The 13,796-nt window shown below is 35.2% G+C and overlaps 1 protein-coding gene across 4 annotated transcripts in view; it reads left to right on the top strand.

Moving 5' to 3' along the window:
• Positions 1 to 947: 947 nt before the first annotated feature.
• Positions 948 to 13,796, top strand: part of ABCA5 (ATP binding cassette subfamily A member 5) — a 114,158-nt gene continuing 101,309 nt past the window's right edge. Inside the window, exons 1-2 of one of the 4 annotated variants that reach the window (XM_051995223.1) lie at positions 948 to 1,399; positions 1,711 to 1,889. The gene's annotated coding sequence lies outside the window, so the exon portion shown is untranslated. Of the gene's footprint in view, positions 1,443 to 1,710; positions 1,890 to 13,796 lie in introns of all 4 variants that reach the window. The other 3 variants (XM_051995221.1, XM_051995224.1, XM_051995222.1) reach the window with 3 other exon arrangements.

Raw genomic sequence — 13,796 nt, forward strand, 5'->3', positions numbered from 1 at the left:
GCTCATGTCTCTGTTAATCATAGCTGCCATTACATGTTATATTTTGTTACTGTATATATCTGAATTGTATGTTGGTTTCTCTTTAGCTTTGCACTGAACTGACTCCTATTGTTTTACTTGTTATTTTCAGCACTCAAACTCATTAAGGGCTTGTTTTGTCCGGCTGCTCCATGAATATTTCCTTAGACAGAAACTGGATATTGATAGTTGTAACTACACTCAGGGTCAAAATCCTACCTCTTCCCAAGAGGACTCCCTTATGTCAGAGTACTGTCATAAAACAATTAAGACAGTAAGGAGGGTTTTCAAAACATTTGGTACAGAGAGCAGGGTCTTAAAACACAACACACAGAGACAGAAAGCAATTAAACATTAAAAAAACAACACTTTAGGCATCAAATAACACCTCACTTTTGAAATCAATGGGTCCTTGACTGGAAGAAACAGATGGTGAGGAAGGAAAAATTGAGGAAAAAAGGACAGGGGTGAGAGAAATATGTTGCCTTCGTCAATCAGCATTTATTAAACCTTCTATCACCCCAAAATATCATTGGTTCTCTTCTAAAATGAAATAAACAACTATGTGTCAAGCGCTGTGCTTAAGTCAGTACTGGAAGAACTACGTCGATGTGAGGAGGGGTGTGGTGATTTAGGGTGTAAAGAAGGCGAAGATGATGATGATGATGATGAAAACGACTAAAACAGAATAACCAGAGGATGAACAGGAAAGGAGAAAGGGCAGCAGACAGGACCCTAATAGATGCTTACTGATAAAGGAGCATGAGCGTGCAGAAGTGGGCAGTCAATAATAAATGGTGGTGATAAGAAAGCTCAGTCAGAACAGCAGGCTTCTGGGGAGAAAGCGGGGAACGTGTTTAATGAGCGTGGGGTGCGTGAGGGGGCGGGGAGATGAGCAATATTCTGGGGGAGAGACTGACAGGCTTGCCATCGAACAGTGCAAGGTCAGAAGTCTCCAGGTCGCTTGCCTAGCTGTTTGCCGCATCCCCACTTTGCCCTAGGGGACTCCGTGGGTGCGCTCTGCTCCAGGCGGGGCGGGGCTCGCGCCTCCTGGCTCCGCCCCTTTCCTCCCTCCTGCCTGGCGTCTCCGAGGCCGGAGGAGCAGGTGGGCAGCCCCCAGCACAGCAGTTGCTCTTGACGCTGCTACCGACGCCGCTTCTGCGCCTTGCTTTGCCCATTTTCCCCTCTGCCGCCCTCTCCTTTCCCTACCCCCTTCCCGCCCCAGAGAAAAAGAATTTAAAAAAAAAAAAAAAGAGAAAAAACAGATCTGTCGCACTTCCTCCGCAGTCGGGCGCCCCCCAGTGCGAGAGCGAAGCCCAAGGGCCTGAAGTGAAGAAGCGAAGGGAAAAACCGGAGCTGGAGCCCGGGGAGCCCCGCGTCGGTCAGTGAAACCGACCGACTAAGGCAGCTGGGTGAGGCGAGAGGCGAGTGCTGGGGAGAGGGTCGAGAGTAGGAGGCCGAGGGAGGGGTGGGAGAAGGATGGAGTCGAAACATCCTCCCCAGGAAGAGTGTGTATGTGGAGGGAGGGGATGGGGGTGGGGGGCGGAGAGCGGAGGGGAGTGGATAGCTTATGGAGAGAAGGGCTTGGAGGATAGCGCTGGGGAAGGCGAGGCCAGGTTCCTTGGCTAGGAACCGGCCCTAGGGTGGGGTTGTGTCATCTTGTTTGTATTTTTTTTCGTTGCACTCCTCCAGCCACCCACAAGATTGTTGATTTGTAAGCTGCCGTCTTGGGAGGTTGGGAGGGAGAGTGGCGGCGGCAGGGGAGTCTCCTTGGAGTAGAGAGTTGGAGGACGTGGAGGAGAGAAGAGGCTACCTGCACTGCTTTGGTGATCTGTTTGGGGCTTCTAGCAGGAAATCTTCACCTGGGCTCAGTGAGTTCGGCTTTGTACAGTCGTTTTTAAGTCGTATCTAACTTTTTTGTGACCCTATTTGGGGTTTTCTTGACAAAGATACTGAAGTGGTTTGTCATTTCCTTCTCCATCTCATTTTAAGGACGAGGAAACTGAGGCAAACAGGGTTTTAAGTGACATGCTTAGGATCACACAGCTGGTGTCTTGGGAACTTATTAAAAAACAAACAAAACAATCAAAAAAACAAAAAACAAATATCTTCATTTTCACCAACCTTTGAGATTTTCAGTGCTCAGTCTGACAAGTATTTGTCAAAAAATGCTTCTTGACTTCCCTTTGTAATTCTTTATATTTTATTTTCCGCCTTTAAAAAAATTCATTGTAGAAGAGCTCCCTGACTGCTAAAAAGGTCTAAGACAGAAAAGATTAAGAACTCGTGACCTGTAATGAAACTAACCAGGCAGAAGGGAGTAAGACGCTGTGTGTATATTTTCATCCTTCAGACCTTGTTAGAAGGAACAAAACCTCTGAAAATCAACAAAGTGTCAAATTGATAATTTTTGGAAAAGGCAATACTAAATGATGAGCGACAATACTAAATATTGATGAGATGTTTTTGAAAAGATGTTTGGGGCTGTACGATTTGAAAATGTTTTGAAAATGAATTGTTTGAAAATGAACATGAAAATGTTATAGCCAAAAAAAAAAAAAATGGGTCCAAAAAATAAGAAAGAGCCCCAGTCAAATATAAAGCCAAATAAACTGTAGATGTTTTGGTCCTATTTATAATAGTAGCTTAAGGAGATAGGTTTTTTTTAATAGTTCATCTTTATTTTTAAGGAATAGTTCTAAAGTGTGGCTACTTTTTTTGATTGGATGTGACAATATAGAGTAGTAGTATTTGTTGGAAAGTTTCCATTTAAATGTTTACTTTTATAATCATAATCAAAAATCTATTTGGATATCATTGGGACCTTTACTGACTAACGATTGGAAATTTGTTATTTAGGTATACTTTAAGCAAAAATTGAATGTGAAAACTTGTGACCGATTAACAAGTAAATTATTTCAATTCCATTATTCAAGCGAATATGCTTATTATGTGTTTATATGTATTGTATTCAAGATATTGTATAATAATGTCTAATTTTTCAGGATTAATAGTTTTACAAAATGATTCCACTAGGAATATTTTAAGTAGCAAGTGTTCCTGCTATCAAAGTGATTTGGTCGAAATAAACTTGATTTGTATAATTTGATTTATGTACACATTTTCAGAGCACTTTTTTTTTTGTATATAAAAAAAAAAAAAGAATAGGAAACTTTGGTTTGATTGTTTCTATTCCAAGTAAACTATAAGAATCCCTGGCTGAATCTGTACTCTAGGCATATGTAGCTGAGGCTGTAGAGTCACTTGTTTTTCTTAAAAAGATAACTTTGTTTAATTGCATGTACACAAGGAGAGCCTCTTGGGCACTGTTACCTAAGGTGCTTCTTACCCTGAAGTCTGATTAGTTGTAAGGAATCAAAGGCTATATAATTGAACATCATTTGTTTGTTATTTGTATTGGGTAGTAGTTGACATTTTTCTCTGTCTGCTAATGGTTGTATATACACCTTTATTTCCTTACAGGTCATGTGAAGTTGGTATTAGGCATTCTTGAGGAATTGTGGCTCAGATAGGTTAAATGACTTGCCTAGATGGTATAGTCAGAATTCAAAGCCAAGATCCTGCTGACTTCAGGTCCAGTATAGTTTCTCTTATGTTACATTCACATGAGTCATAGGGTCCATTTTAAGATTCTTTCTTTAAAGAATTGCATTGAAATGTCTAGTATTTTAATTAATCAACAAGTACTTAATAATTGATTATGTTGCCCTGACTTGGCACTCACTGTTGTGATACAAAGAAAAAAATGATCCTTTTTCAAGTGCGGTGTTTTTCTTTAAAATATAATGGTTCTCTCTGGGAGCAGGTTTCTTGGGGGGTTTCTGGAGGCAGCCTTACTTTCATTTAAAAGTAATAATCACCCAAATGCAGCCAGTTCAAATCTTTTATTGTGGCCTTCAGTATAGCCTGGTTAGTTTTCTTAGAGGCCTCTCTCTCTCTCCTTGGTTCTAAAAGCTCTTGCAGCTTTGTCCTTTGCTTCGGCCTCTGCTTTCTTCAGCCTCCAGCCAGCACAAAGGTGGAAGATGGAATGGATCTGACTCCTCTAACTCAACTCCGAATGTCTCCACTCAGCACCAAGGTGAAAGTTGGAATGAATCTGTTTTGCCTTCAAGAGAGGGCTTGTGGGCTTCTGTATCTCCCAGAGGGCTCCTGGTTCTCAATCTCCCAGAGTGCTCTGTGGCCCTAAGAGCTTCTTACTTATATGAGCTCTCTAAAGGTGTGAACACGAGCATTGTTTCTATCAGTTTCACTTAGTACCTTGTTTCTTCTGGCCGATAACATCTCCTTGCAAGATCAGATCAATCATACTGAACCATGCTAATTTAGATAATTCTTGTCTCTATCAACTCTAATGACTTTACACTTTGTAAGGATTCCAATACTCAAGGAAATTGCATTCTATTTTCAAAGTGTCATGTGTTAGGCACTTGATAAATGTTTATTAAATTCCATGCATACACATTGTTAAAATTCAATTTTAAAAGTCTTAACTATACTTGTGATTTTATTAATATAGGAATCTCTTAATGAGAAATTTTCTTCTGCCATTTACGATTAGCAATCTTTCTATAATTCATAGTTTTAAAAAGTTGTCTGGGACACTGAAAAGTGAAGTGAAGTGTCTAGGATTACTTAGTTTGTGTGTGTCAGAGGCAGAATTCGAACATAAGTTTTCTTGTTTGAGATCAGCTCTGTCAACATTGTAAAGTACTGTTGCACCATACACATTAATTTTAGATCCTTTGTTGCACTATTGTTTGCATGAAAATAGTTTCCATTTTCTAAGTTCCTGATAACATTTAAGGATCTTAGTATTGGTATGGACACTGATTCCTCTGATGGACCTTATAACTTCTAGATTGATGCCTTGTGATTCTATGAATTGCTTCATTGAAATATATGTGATCACTCACTAATTTTCTGATATTGAGCTTACCCAAATTAAGTGAGGCTAATCCTTAGTTGACAGACATAGTGAGTCACTAGGTTCTCTAGTTTAAGCCTTTCTGGTTTTGTAAAGAGAGCTCATATTTCTTTAGGCATCAAATCTTTATAAAACATTTATTTAACATCATTTCTTAGAGAGAGGTAATATCAGTTATGTCATTAGGAGAGGTAATGAGACTTATATCAGGTTGCCTACTTAATAAGTGTTATTCTCGATTTGAATTAGGTCTTTTGAATCTACAATCAGTATGATTTCTAGTAGAACACACTGAGCTGTTTACTGGTTTGTATTCTGCCTGTATCATCTCTAAGATTTCTTATTTACTACTGTACCATTATGAAGCATTGAAAAAATGACTTTTGAGGAAGAAAACCTTGAAAATATTAGTTAAAAAAAACTTGGAAAAATCCAATTTTTTTTCCTGTAGCTTCAACTATTTCACAAAACTAATTTTAGTAGAAAGAGGAAAAATTTTAATATTATGAGTTTAGAAGGTAAGGGATAATGAAATCAGCAATAGACTATAGGAGCAAAAGAGTAGAAAATAGTCTTAATTTCTAACAATAGGCATATTTATTTGTTTAGTGGAATGTTTTAATATATATATTGAGTACTGGTAAGATATGAAATAGTTAATTAACAAGCATTTATTAATGCTTTGTGCCACATTGGTAGAGACTAGGGATACAAAACTGAAACAAACAAGAATTGGTCCTTGCCCTCAGGGAGCATCTATTCATTTATTTTTGAAACTTCATTATATATGTAGATATGTACATAATATACAAGATAAATCCAAAGTAAATAAATTTTTTAAGGGAAGATCACTTGTAGCTGGGAATCAGAAAAGGCTTCATATGAAACATGCTACCAATGTAGTGTTTTGAAGGAAAAGAATTTCTGAGAATCAGAGGTGATATTGATAAAGCATATTCCAAATATGAGGGACTGCTAGTATGGAGGTGGGAGGGAGGGAATCTCGTGTGATGACAGCAAAAAGGCCATTTGTCTGAATAAGTAAAAAAAAAATATCATAATAAACCTGGAAAGTAGATTAGAGCCAGATTGTGAAGGACCTTAAATGCCAAACAGAGGAGTTTATATTTGCTCCTTTATGGAAATAGTGAGTTCAGTTTTGGATGTGTTAAGTTTATATGCTTGTGAGACATCCAATTTGACACAAAAGACAATTGATCTGACTGGAACTCAGATTACCTAAGGCTGGACATATAGATTTGGGAGTTATCTGCATTAAGATAATAATTAAGTCTATAGAAGCTGAAAAGATTATTGAGTAAGATATCATAAGAATGTAAAATAGAGTAGAAGAGAGGCTAGGACAGAACTTTGGGAAATATATATATATATATAGGGTGGTATGTTATGGCTAATGAAACAATAAAATTGACTTGTAGGAGAACCAGGAAAAAGCAATTTTTTTGCATCAGTAATTCTCTCAAAGAACTTAAGATTAAATAGCATGTATTTGTCAGGAACAACCTAATCAGTTGCCAGATCTTGTCATTTCTATCTCCTCAGTATTTCTTGAAACCATCCTTTTCTCTTCTTACATGTCTGCAGTTTAGGCTCTTATCTTCTTTCCTGGTTTTTTGATACCTAAGTATTAGCTTTGTTTGAAGTCTTGCTTCATGTTCTACACAGCTGTTAAATTGATTTTCCAAAAGTGTAGGAAAAACACTGATCCTTTTCTTAACCTTACTGAATAAAACTCCAATGATTTTCTTTTGCCACCAGATCCACATATAATTTTTCCTCTGTCTTTTAAAAATTCTTTTTTATTAATATGAACTTGACAAGCATCAATGAACATGAACAATTCCATATATAAGGAATAATAGAAAAAGCAGATTGTAAATGAAATCTCTATTATATACATATTATATATATACATATTATATATATATCATAGAATATGTGAGGTGCTAATCTAAACTATTTTCCAGTTTCTTGAGAAGTTTTTAAGAAATAGGAGGGAAAAATTTGGAACAGAAACAGTGCATCCTTACTACTCTTCTTTGTCTTATTTAACTCTTTTTGTGCCCTTTGAACAAATTGTTGTTCTCAAGGGGCACTTGTTTGTTCTCCATAAAGCCCCTTCCAGTTGCTGGAATAAACTTACTTTTTGAAATTTCTCTGGAGTTTTTAATGGGAATGAGTGTTCTATTTCCAGTCTTATGCAAAATTGTTAGACCTTGGATAATAGGTCATTGCCCCACTCTCCCCCATCTTCTTGCAATTAGGTTTGGGGGAACTGACTTTAAAAGAAAATCCTAAACCTTGAGGCACCGACCTCCTTCACATACTATTCTGACACAATGAAGGATAGAAAAGAAAAATATTGTCCAGGTGCCCACCCACCTCTCCATATTGTCTCTATAGCCCCCCTTCCCCACCTCTCCATCTCCTGTCTTTTGACAAGACATCGAATTATATTTTCCTATCTTGCCTTCTGTCCTGTCAAAGCTCCAGTTATGTTTTTATATGTTAACAAGCTTGTCCTTCTCTAGAATCATGGTCCCTATCACACCTTACCTCCCTTGTCTCTTGATCTGACAGACCTTGAAATACCTCCCTTGTCTCCTAAAAGATAAGGACAGCTGCAAGATGTTAGGCTAACAGCTTGTTCAGCTTCTGTATCCTGCTTGTCCAGCAATTAGGATTCTCTAAAACCCTTGCATTTTCTTTGTTTGGGGCCACTCAATTTGGATAAACTGAGCCCTGTTTGACTGCTGGCAATAAATTTTCACTTAAATTAAATCAGTCTCTACTAGTCTCTGTATCTTAGCACTACAGAATGACTAATAGGGACATGTTTTACAAGATCACATATAATCTATATCTGATTTCTTACTGTCTCTGGAATTGGGAGAGGAGGAAGGGATAGAATATAGAATTCAAAACTTTAGGAAATGATATTAAAATGTTTTAATATATAATTGAGGAAAAAGTAAAATATATTAAAAAGAAAAAAAAGGTAGAAAAAATTTCTCAGGAATCTTGTATTTATATTTCACAGTTTCTATTCAGATTTGATCTTTTCATCATCAGTGCTTTGAAAATCTTTAAAAGGCCCCTTTTTCCCTAGTAACACTTTATTCAGCTCTGCAGGATAAGTTATTCTTGGTTGGTTGTCTGCATTTTTGCCTTTTGGAATATTGTATTCCAAGGTCTTCTCACATGTATAGTGGAAGCTGTCAGATCTTTTGTGATCTTAATTGTAATTCTTTATTGTTTGAATTTCTGCTTTCTGGCTTATGGAAGTGTATTTCCTTCAACTTTGAAACTTAGAATTTTGTCTTTAATTCTTTAGAGTTTTTTCTTGGGATTTCTTTTAGGAGGTGACGACCCATTTCCATTTTGTTCTGTGGATCTAATAGATAGTGTCGGTTTTTATTTATGATTTTTAAAAAATATAGTAATCAAAGCTGTTTTGTGTGTGTGATACTGATTTTCAGGGGATCTCAACAGTTTTTAAGTTATTACTCCATCTATTTTCCAGGATTTGATGAAAATAGGAGTTTGTTTTGCAGAATTATGAATGTGTGATAAGGATTTTTTTTTCCAGGGAGGTTTTAAAAAATATTTGCATTTGTGTATGTTTGTCCCAATACTTTTTGGCCTATCAATTACATTTGACGTTATTGACCACCTTTTTTTCTAAATACTTTTATCTCTCTGGATCTTATGTCATTACTTTCCTGTTTTGCCTGTCCTATTTTTTCTTTTCTGGCTGATTATCCACATCATGCTACTTTAACTGTGGGTATTCACTTAAGGATCTATTCTTGGCCATCTTCTCTTCTTTCTCTATAATGGGGCTTTTTAAACTTTTTCCACTTGTAACCCTTGGCATTTTCCCCAAATATGATGTCTCTTTTTGTATTTTAATTACTTCTCTGTGAGTACTACATTAAAAAAAATAATTATAACTTTTTATTGACAGTACATATGCATGGGTAATTTTTTTTACAACATTATCCCTTGCACTCCTGTTCCGATTTTTCCCTTCCTTCTCTCCATCCCCTCCCCTAGATGGCAAGCAGTCTTATACATGTTAAATATGTTATAATATCCTAGATACAATATATGTGTGCAGAACTGAACAGTTCTCTTGTTGCACAGGATGAATTGGATTCAGAAGGTAAATATAATCTGGGAAGAAAAACAAAAATGCAAACAGTTTATACTCATTTCTCAGTGTTCCTTCTCTGGGTGTAGCTGATTCTGTCCATCATTGATCATTTGGAACTGAATTAGATCTTCTCTTTGTTGAAGATATCCATTTCCATCAGAATACATCCTCATAGAGAATTGTTGTTGAAGTGTATAATGATGAACTCCTGATTCTGCTCATTTCACTCAGCATCAGTTCATGTAAGTCTCTCTAAGCCTCACTGTATTCATCCTGCTGGTCATTACTTATAGAACAATAATATTCCATAACATTCATATACCACAATTTACCCAACCATTCTCCAGTTGATGGGCATCCATTCAATTTCCAGCTTCTAGCCACTACAAACAGGACTGCCACAAACATTTTTGCACATACAGGTCCCTTTCCCTTCTTTAAGATCTCTTTGGGATATAAGCTGAGTAGTAACACTGCTGGATCAAAGGGTATATACAGTTTGATAACTTTTTGAGCACAGTTCCAAATTGCTCTCCAGAATGGTTGCATTCATTCACAACTCCACCAACAATGCATCTGTGTCCCAGTTTTCCCGCATCCCCTCCAATATTCATCATTTTTTTTTTCCTGTCATCTTAGCCAATCTGACAGGTATGTAGTGGTATCTCAGAGTTGTCTTAATTTGCATTTCTCTGATCAGTAGTGATTTGGAACACTCTCATATAAGTGGAAATAGTTTCAATTTCATCATCTGAAAATTGTTCATATCCTTTGACCATTTATCAATTGGAGAATGGCTTGATTTCTTATAAATTAAACTCAATTCTCTATATATTTTGGAAATGAGGCCTTAATCAGAACTATAAAACTTTCCCAGTTTGTTGCTTCTTTTCTAATTTTGTTTGCATTAATTTTGTTTGTACAAAGGCTTTTTAATTTGATATAATCAAATTTTTTTTAATGATCTCTAGTTCTTCTTTGGTTTTAGTGTTCTCTTCTTTTTCTAAAATATGATCTGTTCTCTGTGAGCAGGTTTCTTGGGGAGGTTTTCTAGAGGCAGCCTTAGTTTCAGTTCAGAGTAATAATCACCTCAAATGCAGCCAGCTGATAAAAGTTCATTCTTTTAGTGTCTCTTCCAAAATAGCCCAGTTAGTTTTCTTTGGTTCCTAGAGCTCTTGTTGCTAGTCTTTTTCCTCTGCTTCTGTTAGCCTCAGCCTCTCCTCTTCTGAGTCCCCAGTTCTGAATCTCCCAACTGAACTTTGGCTCTCAATCTCTTCCACTTTCTTCTCACCCTTTCAATCTTCCGAACTGACTGACTCCATTGACTCAGCTCCTTTTTTATGCTCTTTTAGAGGTGTAAACTCAAAGATTGACTCCTCCTCCAAGATTGGGATTATGGGAGGTATAACTTGTGAATCTCCCGGATTTGTGAACTCTAATGTGTGAGCTCTAATGTGTAAAACTCTCTTAAAGGTGTGAGCTCTAATGTGTGAACCAATTACCTAAGCATTGTTTCTATCAACTCTAGTTGATCTAGTGAGTTTGGTCACAGATTACTTCTTCCTCCACAAGTCTGAGAGGTAAACTATCCTGTGTTCCTCTAATTTATTTATGATCTCATTCTTTATGCCTAAATCATGGACCCATTTTGATCTTATCTTGGTATATGGTGTTAAGTGTGGGTCCATGCCTAATTTCTGCCATACAAATTTCCAGTTTTCCCAGCAGTTTTTGTCAGATAATGAATTGTTATCCCAAAAGTTGGGATCTTTGGATTTGTCAAACACTAGATTGCTGTAGTTATTGACTATTTTGTCTTGTGAACCTAATCTATTCCACTGACCAACTAATCTATTTCTTAGCCAATACCAAATGGTTTTGGTGACTGCTGCTTTTATAATATAGTTTTAGATCAGGTACAGCTAGGCCACCTTCATTTGATTTTTTTTTTCCATTAATGCTCTTGAAATTCTCGACCTTTTGTTCTTCTATATGAATTTTGTTGTTATTTTTTCTAGGTCATTAAAATAGTTTCTTGGGAGTCTGATTGTTATAGCACTAAATAAAAAGATTAGTTTAGGGAGTATTGCCATCTTTATTATATTCTCTGGGCCTATCCAAGAACACTTACTATTTTTCCAATTATTTAAATCTGATTTTATTTGTGTGGAAAGTGTTTTGTAATTTTGCTCATATAATTCCTGACTTTCCTTTGGTAGATAGATTCCCAAATATTTTATGCTATTGACTGTTATTTTGAATGGAAGTTCTTTTTATATCTCTTGTTATTGGATTTTGTTGATGATGTATAAAAATGCTGAGAATTTATGTGGATTTATTTTGTATCCTGCAACTTTGCTAAAGTTGTGAATTATTTCTAATAGCTTTTTAGTAGAATTTATGAGTTCTCTAAGTATACCATCACATCATCTCAAAGAGTGATAATTTGGTTTCCTCATTATCTACTGTGAGTAGTATGTTTTATTTTTATTCTTTTGGATTAGTGGTTTATCATTTCATTGACGAAAATTTTAAAGTCTTTCTAAGTTGTCTTTATGATGTTATCATTGTGTAGATTTTTTTTTTTTTCACAGTTCTGCTCATGGAGCTCAGAATCAGTTCAAAGGTCTTAGCAATTTCCAAAGAAATCAGTCCATATCACAACTTCTTATGGCACAATACTGTTACTTGGTACCCATATATTTATATACCTATACCATAATTTGTTTAACTGCTCACCAATAAGAAGATATCTTTTTGTTGTTCAATTGATCTGGCTTTTTGTGATCTCATTACCAATTTTTGGTTATCATGGAAAGAGATACTATAAATATTTTTCGACATATAAGTAGTTTTCATCTTTCTTTGATCTCTCAAAATTATGGACCTAGTAATGGTATAGTTATAGCTCAATGTATATAACCCATTTTAGTAACTTTTAGTTCCATAATTCCAACGTGCTTTCCAGAGTGACTAGCCTAATTTACTGCTCTACCAATAATGAGATGTGCCTCTTTTTTTTGCAACTCTACTGACATTTATAATTTTTCTTTTTGTCAGTCTGATGTAAAGTGGAACTTTAATTTTGCTTTAATTTTCATTTTTCTAATTTTTACTGATTTCGAGCATTTTTTTATTTGAACATTGATATCTTGGATTGCTTCCTTTGATAATTGCCTCATTGTATAGATTAAGCATTTATTGTAGAATATCTTTTAGTGTAATAAATTTAAATCAATTTTCTCAGTCTTTCTCTTTCTCATATCTATCTATCTTTAACTATCTTGAATAAAAAAACCTTTATCAGAAATGTTTGCTGCAAAGATTTCTCCCATTTCCTCCCCTGTTAACTGCTTCTTTTCTAATTTTTGCTATGTTAGATTTTTTGTTAAAAACTTATAATGTAGATTCTTCATTTTATCTTGTATGGTCTTCTGTACTGCTTGTTTAGTTGGGAACTTTTTTCTCTCCTAACCATAAATCTTAGATGTGACTTTTTTCTTGCTTCTCATACTTATTTATTATTTATAGTATATCTTTTAGATATAAGTATTGTATCTATTTGGAACTTAACTATGGTATATGAGTTGAGGCATTAATCAGAACCTAATTTCTGCCACACTGTGCCTATTTTTCCCCTCACAGCTTTTGTCAAATAATGAGTCCTTTCTCCAGTAACTTTGGTCGTTGGAGTTATCAGCTATGTTTTTGTGTTTGGTTCTTGTTGTTGTTTATCTAATTCATTCCAAGAGCCTTTCTCTCTCTCTCTCTTTTAAAAAAAGGATCATATAATTTTAATGAGTATTGCTTTGTCAAGGAGAATAAGTCAATTAATTTAGAGAGTATTAATAATTTCTAAACTATTGACTTGACCTGCCCATGAACAATTACTGTTTCTTTAGTTATATGGATTTGCCTTTATTTCTGCAAAGAATATTTTTTATTTGGATTCATATAATTCCTGGGTGAATCTTGATGTGCATACATGTTTGTATGGTTATACACATATATATTTATATGTATGTATGTGTATATGTATATATGCATATAGATAGATTGATAGATTTATTTTATATATTCTAGCATTGCCAAGTTATTTTTTTCATTAAATTTTTACTTGATATCCTAGGATTCCAGTAATAATACACCATTATATCATCCGTAAAAAATGATTTATTTCCTCTTTGTTCATGTTTTTTCATTCAGTTTCTTTTTCTTATCTCATTGCTTTACATATTATTTCTAGGACTATGTTAATCAGTTAATAGTGATAGTATGTATCCTTGTTTTATTTCTACTCTCATTACAAAGGCTTTTCTTGTATTATTTTTAATGTTGTTATTTTTGAGTTGGCCATTACTTATTCTATTAAATAAAGGTTGATTACTTTTTATGATTTCTAGAATTCTTCATAGAAGCATGTTGCTAGATTTTGTCAAGGCTTTCTTTTCAAAGTCTGCTGATACATATGCTTTTAAAATTATATTTTAAATATGGTTTCTTATAGTTATAGCCTTCCTCATTGAACCAAACCTGTATTCCTGTAATAAACCCAATCTGATTGTAGCGTATAATCTTTCTAAAAAGTTTTTGTAGCCTACATGCTACTATTCTATTTAACATTTTTATGTCAGTATCCATTAGGCTTTTTGACCT

The sequence above is a fragment of the Antechinus flavipes genome, chromosome 4 (assembly GCF_016432865.1).
Source record: "Antechinus flavipes isolate AdamAnt ecotype Samford, QLD, Australia chromosome 4, AdamAnt_v2, whole genome shotgun sequence".
Classification (NCBI taxonomy): Eukaryota; Metazoa; Chordata; class Mammalia; order Dasyuromorphia; family Dasyuridae; genus Antechinus; species Antechinus flavipes.